The sequence below is a fragment of the Panthera onca genome, chromosome A1, assembly GCF_046562875.1.
Source record: "Panthera onca isolate mPanOnc1 chromosome A1, mPanOnc1 haplotype 2, whole genome shotgun sequence".
NCBI classification, from domain to species: Eukaryota; Metazoa; Chordata; class Mammalia; order Carnivora; family Felidae; genus Panthera; species Panthera onca.
In genome coordinates, this window is record NC_138339.1 from 35,417,133 (window position 1) to 35,424,912 (window position 7,780).

Genomic DNA, 7,780 nt, shown 5'->3' on the forward strand with positions numbered 1-7,780 from the left:
TGAAACCATGTGAAAATTAGCTCTAAAGTTTTCTCTGTTTCTCCATTGGTAATTTGTCTGTTAGGATTTACTGTCTTCTGGAGGCACTTATTTTTTCAGAAAATACTCAATTTCTTGCAGGTTTAAAAATATACTTGCAGCCACAACAAGCTATCACTTCACACCCCCTTAGGGTGGCTTGTATCAACAAAACAGAGTAGGAAGTGTTAGAATGTGGAGAAATTGATACCCTGTGTACTTTTGAACAGTTCCTTGATTTTCTACATCCTTTGTTCCTGCCTTTTTCTCTGCCTAGTAAGCTCTTCTCCCTTTTCTTTGCCTGCTTGATTCCTATGAAATCTTTAAGACTTGGCTTGAACTGTTGTTCCCTCCAGGAAACCTATCATCCATACCTGCCCTTGCTGCTTTTCTGATTTCCCAATACTCCAGCATTACTTGCTATTAATGGACTTACCACTTTGTACTGTAACACTTACTTTGTTGCCAGAGGCTCCTCGAAGGCTAAATTCATATTAGGTATGACTTCTTACACTTTTAGAAAGTTCTTAATAAACTTTATTGACATAAACTCAGCAGACTTTTCTTTCTTATCCCCTTAAACTTAGGGCAAGGATGCTACTCAGTTATGACGACTTTTATCAATTTCTTGATTACTTTGTGAGTGCCACTTGAGGTTGTGTACTCACTACATTTTGTACTATTTCAGAGCTCCCTGCTCCAGTGTAGTGGTCCCCACACTCATAGATTACATATAATAAACATATAAATATAATAAATATAATCTATATTATATTACATATAATACATATAAATGCAATTATATAATAAATATAACTCTGCTTTAAAAAATTTTGATGTTTCCTCTATGTAACAAAATGTGAACTTTGTATCTTTATTTCTGGACAATACCTGATTTGACCTGATTTTCCAGCCTTCTTTCCAAAGGTTTTCTCCTCATCAGTTATGTATCTCCATGTACCCTAAACTATTTAACTGTTTTTGTTAATGAATCCTGAACATCCTTACACTGCCCTATGTTTGTAGGAACCTTTTGTTCTTCTTGGGATGCCATTTCAGTCATCAGTACTGACCAGTATGCTATCTATAGATCAAGCTCCAATCCCAACATTATCGATCAATAAAGATAGTAAATGTCCCCCCTTGCCCTCAGTCCCTGATGTGCCATGGATGCTTCCTTCTTGGTTCTTCTAATTTGCTCTTTTCTGAACATACACAGGGCTTTGTATTACTCATATGGCATTTCATTTCATCTTGTATTATTATAGTTCATCAAAAATGTCAATGTATCCTTTTGAATTGCTAATTTCTTGTGAGCAGAAATTACATCATTTTTTTTCCACGTACCACAAAAAGAATCAGTAAACATTGGTTATATCAATGAATAAAAGTGACTAAGAACTTTCTATTTTAGAGTTCTCTCCTGTATTTTCTTGTTACCAACCTGAAGACAAAGTAGATTCTTTAACATACTATTTCCTTGTTTTCATTGATGCACGATCTCCTGTGAGAGGGGGTGGCTTGAACTCAAGTGGATGAGTGTTCTTTTAAGGAAGGAATTGTATTCTTTCAAACTACATAATCCCTTGGTACATCTAGACTTTTTGATTTTTATAGTTTTCAAGTATTATACATATGATTATTTGTTCTTTAGTAAGGTCAAACTGTAGATTTTAGATACAAAAGGGGTCTTCATTCTGCATTTTTTATTTAACATTTCTCTTAAGGTCTGTATCATCTGTTCCAAAAAATGTACTCAGCTTGTTTATTAGAAAGCATTTCAGTATTGAACTTTGCTTGTGGACTAAAGTTATAAAATAGTCTGGAGAATGTGGGCAAGGAAATTTCTTCATTGTCGTTGTTACTCTAACTATGAGAATAGGATGTTTCCTGGAATTTGAAAAATGTAAGCCATAGATTCTATGGCTTGGTTAGTAACTTTGAGATCCTTACATTTATGAGTAATCACAGTTAGCCAATATGCATGTCTTTCTTTACAGTTTACCTAATTTCATTTGAGGGAAAATTTTTTTTCTATGGGATCAGTGATGAAATCAAAACATGTTCTTGGATAGATGGAGCACTTCATCTTGGACTACTCTATTTCTGTTGTTGGAACTGTTAGTGAGGAATTAATTCCAGGTAAAACACTAAGGGATTGTTTATCCATTCTATTTATTTAAAATGACTTAAGTTTCCATTAGATCAATATACTAGATCTTTTTGACTTAAACACTGTAACATTGATTCCAACATTAAAATCAAAGCAGTCTTACAGACAAAATCTTCCTGGGCCTGAAAGGCTTTCTGGAATCTTCTCTAGGAAAAATAAAATAAGCTAATTGTCTTATAAATAATTATTTAATTCAATTCTTACAATGTTCCTATGAAGTAGTTACTATAAACATCTATGAAGTAGTTACTATAAACATCTCATTTGAAAGAAATAAAAAAACTGAAACTCAGATAAGTTGCCTGAGCTACTAAATGGAATTGTCAGAAATCAAATCCTTTCTGATTTCAGAAAGTTAAGCTCTTTGCTGGTAAAGTAACTTTTTCTTCTAGTTTTGTGATGTTTTAAGCTTCTCTCCATGACAATACTAAGACGATGCATATTCTCTGCTGTTGCTGTAGGAAATTGCCCCAAAGTTAATGCTTTAAATAACACAAACTTAATATCTCAGAAGTCCAGCATGGGTCTCACTGGGTGAATGATAAATCATTCTCACTGGGTGACTGGTAAATCAAGGTGTCCCCACAACTGCATTTCTTTCCAGAGGTTCTGAGTGAGAATGATATACATACAGAAAAGCAAACATGTCATAAGTATACAGCTTGATGAATTTTCACAAACTGAGCTCATTGTAACAATCACTCAGATCAAACCGTAATGACTGTTTTTTTGTGGTCAGCTTTGTTGTGTTTAATTCACACACGATAAAATTAATCAATTTTAAGTATCCAATTTGGTGAGTTTTGACAAAATATACAGTCATCTAACCACCACCACAGTCACGATACAGAACATTTCCATCATCCCCAGAAGTTCCCTCATGCCCTTTTGCAGTCAGTCATTCCCCGTATCCCCTGAAGCTACTGGTCTATGTTTTTGCCTTTTCTAGAATTTCATATATAATTACTATATGATTATGCAGGCTTTTGTGCTTAGCTTCTTTTAGCATAATGCTTCTGATCGTCATCCATCTTGTTACACGTATCCATAGTTTATCTGCCACAATTCTTCACCAGTTCAGGGACACTGGGTTGAGTCTTTCTAGTATTTGGTTATTATGAATAAAGTTGCTTTGAACATTCCCATGGAAATTATGTGGACATTGTGGAAATATAGGTTTATATTCCTCTTGGGTAAATACCTAACAGTGAAATTGTTCAGTCATGTGGCAGGAATACGTTTAACCTTAAGGAGCTACCAAACTGTTTTCTGTAGTGGTTGTACTATTTTGCATTATCACCAACAATGTATCAGCATTTCAGTGACTTTCCCGATTCTTGACAGCATTAGGCATTATCAGTCTTGTTAATTTTAGCCATTGCATTGGGTGTGTAGTGTCTCATTATGTTTTTGATTTTTCATTTTCCTAACAATGAATAACCTTGTTAAGGATCTTTCCCAGTGATTGTTTGTCATCAATATATCATTTTGGTAAATTCTAATTTCAAAATATTTTTGCCCATATTTTCTTAGTTGATATGTCTTTTTCAGTTGAAAGAGGTCTTTAGTCTTCTGGATACAACAAGTCTATTGTCCGGTATATATTTTTTGAAGAAGGAGTTAATTTTGAAATTCAGTTTATCAGGTTTGTTTACAGTTTGTGTTATTTTGTCCTACATAAGAAAACTTAGTCTAACCATAAGGTCACTAAGATTTTGCCTTATATTTTCTTTTTGGATGTTTCATATTTTTAACTTTCAGGTGTATAATCATTTTGAGTTTTTTTTTTTTTTTTTTTTTAGTATGTTGTAAGGTAAAGTTATTTTCTCTTCCCTCCACCTTTCCTCTCTTTTTTTCAGATACTAAATTCTGCCAGCACCATTCTTTGAAAAAATTAGCTTTTCTTAGTTGGGTTGCCTTGGCAACTTTGTCAAAATCAATTGACCATGTTTGTATGGGTCTATTTCTCATCTCTGTATTTTATTAACTTATGTCAGTTTTTATGTAAATATCACACTTTCATTGATAACTGTAGTTTTTTAGGTAGTTTAGGTAAGTCTTCTAGACTTTACTTTTTCCACATTGTTTTAGCTCTTCTGTTTTTGTGTGTGTGTGTGTGTGTGTGTGTGTGTATGTGTTTCCTTATAATCTTTGATTCAGCATGACATTTTCTACATAAAGACCTGTTGAAATTTTGTTTGCAATGCCTTTAATTTGAAGCTCAAATAGGGGAGAACTGAAATACTGGCAATCATGACCATAATGTCTGTTTATCTGGGCCATCTTTAACTTATCTCAGTAATGTGTACGGCTTTTGTACATACACACTGTGTTCAAATGTATCCCTAAATAGATCATATTCTCAATGCTTTTGGCAATATTTTTAAATTTCACTTGTTTGTTTTAATACATAGAAATATAGTTAGTTTTCGGTAGCTTGACCTTTTAGCCTATGGCCTTGCTATATTAACTTATTCTAATATCTTTTTTGTAGTTTCCTAGGTGTTTCTGTGTTAGGTGTTTGGCAAACCATAGCCTATGGGCCAAATCCAGCCCACCAGCTATTTTTGTCAAGCAAAGTTTTATTGGAACATAGCCATAACCATTTATTTATGTAAGTGTCTGCAGTGTTAGAGTTCTGCCTACAGTAACGGTATTGAGTAGTCACAACATAAATCTATGGCCTACAAAGCTGTGTTTACTATCTTAACATATTCATTCACTGAGATTCTATGGATTGAGGTATGGATTCTTGGGGACCCACTTTTAGAATTCTGGCTACTACAGATACAGCTGTGTTTAAATCTACTGTCTTGTTGTTTGCTTTCTAGTTGTCATATCTTTGTGTGTGAGCATGCATGTGTGTACACATACTTGGGTGTATTTAATAGACTTCATTTTTTATAGCAATTTTAGGTTCAGAGCAAAATTGAGTTGAATATATAGAGATTTCCCCTATCTTCTCCCACAAATGCATAGCCTTCCCCATTATCCACACCCCTCACCAGAGTAATATATTTGTTACAAATCATGAAAGTACATTGACACATCACTGTCACTCAGGGTTCGTAGTTTACATTAGGGTTCACCCTTGGTGTATTATGGTTCACATTTAGTTCTTGCTTGAGGATTTGCGGTATGCATCTTTAACTTATCACAGTCTACCTTTTAAAAAATATAGTACTTTATATAGAGCATGAGAGCCTAAAATTCATAGAACATGAACTGTTCTTGTGTTTGGGGCTGGATCTTATATTCTCTTTTTATGTTTTGTTGTGGAAAATTGAGTTACTTGGAATCATTTTGGCATTTTCAAGGCTTGCTTTTAATATTTGCCAGAACATATTTATCTAGAACAGCCTTTAAAGTATAACTTGATTCTATCTGAGTCAAGTACTGTATTTCTTTTTGTGATTTCTTTCTTTCTGGACTTCTATTGAGATATTTTTCTATTGTGTTCAAATCACTAATCCAGTTTTCTGTTGTTTCTAGTCTGCTAAGTCTATATATTCTTCAGTTCAGATAATATATTTTATATTTCTAGAATGTCTATTTTAATCTTTTTATAGATTTTAATCCATTCTGCCCATTTTTCCCTCTTAAGTATATTCATCATACTTATCTTGCATACTTCCTCTGTTAACTTTATTACTTGACTCATTTGTTTCGGATTATATTATTTTATCTCGATTATTGGACTTTTTTTTTTTTTTACTGATTTTTAACATGTTTAGTAATTTTTGATTGTATAACTAACATTGTGTACATGTTGTATATGCTGTGAATTCTGTTCTGAAGTGTGCTAAATTTTGTACTAAATTTTGTACTAATAGGGAGTAAAATTACTTGTGGATCACCTACATCTTACCAAGGTATGTTAAGCTTTGTGAGGGCAAGTCTTCTTCAGTTTTGCTCATGCCCTTTCTACAAAGGGAGAGATTTTTATTCCACATTCTAGGAGGTGGCATTTTGGGATCTCAAATTGATGCCGCAGTCTCTAAATCCTGGACCCATACCTTGTGGCCTTGGAAATCTCTGCTCTGCTCTCCAGCATCCCGTGGTTATCTTGGCTAGTTTCCAAATCTTTGCCCTTTATATGTACATCTTACAAATTGACTAAAGACCTGAGGGGAAGTTTTAGACAAATTATTAGGACTCCTTGTCTGTAGTGTTTTGTTGTTGTTGTTTGTTTTGTTTTTTTCTCCACTCAGGGACCCAGCTACTCTGCTTTAGTTTTCTTGGCTGCCCAGAGCACTGATTTCTGTTTCTGTTGTCCAACAGGACTATTATCTTTACTTAGGCTTTATTTCCCTGAGCTGTGGTTTGGAAAATGCCCCTAGGAGGAAATCTGGGGTTTATGTGACGTTTATTTTGTTTGCCTCTTTTCTCTCAAGGACCATAGCCCTGCATTGGCTGCTGTCCAGTGCCTGCAAACAGTTGTTATATATGTTTTGTCTGGATTTCATACTTGTTTATAGCAAGAAGTTAAGTCCAATAATAGCTACTCCATCATGGATGAAACTAGAACATGCCCATATTACTATATTTCTTTTTGTACAATTTCTTGCTTTCAAAACACCTTTCTTCTACATCTCCACAATTAGGATCTAATCAGGTTTTGCCTTTCCTTCCTTTCAAATTTTGACCAGCTGTAAATGCTTTCTCTATGTCCATAGGTTTAGCTTCTGAGGCTACCTACACTTTTGGCAAGTAGGAAGTATGAGAGATCCTTCAACAAAGAATCTCCATTGCCATGGAATAGAATTTACTTGTGTTCTTATAAACTTTTAACCATTTCAAGCTTTTATTTCTCCTACTTACTACTATTCCTCCTTATTAATCTGCTGGCTTTCACTGGCCATGATTAAGTCACTTGCTTTCTGGTTCTTACTTGACTCCTTAGCTGCCAGACATTTTGGTATTAATCACCAACTGCATCTTGTACAGAACATACTTCATCCAAGGCTCCCTCCCATCTCTTTTGTTGTACCCTATAGTGACTCCCGCTCTAAGGTCAACAGAAAATAATTAAGTAGGAATTCATGCTACAAATCACACTTTTATCAAAATAGATTTTCTTTTGGAAATACTTGTCTTAGGCAGTTTGGGCTATTACAACAAACACTGCAGACTGGATGGCTTAAACAACAAATATTGTGTCCACTTAGAGCCTGAGAATTCAAGATCTGTACTGGCAGATTCAGTGTCTGGTGAGCGCTCTCTAACTGGTTTGCAGATAGCCATCTTCTTGCTGTGTCATGACATGATAGAAAGCTATTATCTTGTGTGTCTTCTTACAAGGGTACTAATCTTATTCATGAGTTTCTCCATCTTCATGACCTAATTACCTCCCCCTGAAGGCCCCACCTCCAAATACCATCACATTGGGGATTAGGACTTCAACATATGAATTTAGCGTGATGGGGAAGAGGACACAAACATTCAGTTCATAGCAGTATTTAACTATCTTTGTGCCTTGGTTCTGGGTGTACAGTTCTATATTTATACTAGCAAATTATATGGATGAGTCTTTAAAAGCCATCTAAACTACCTGTTTAGTTATTTAATTAACATCTAACTACCTGATGT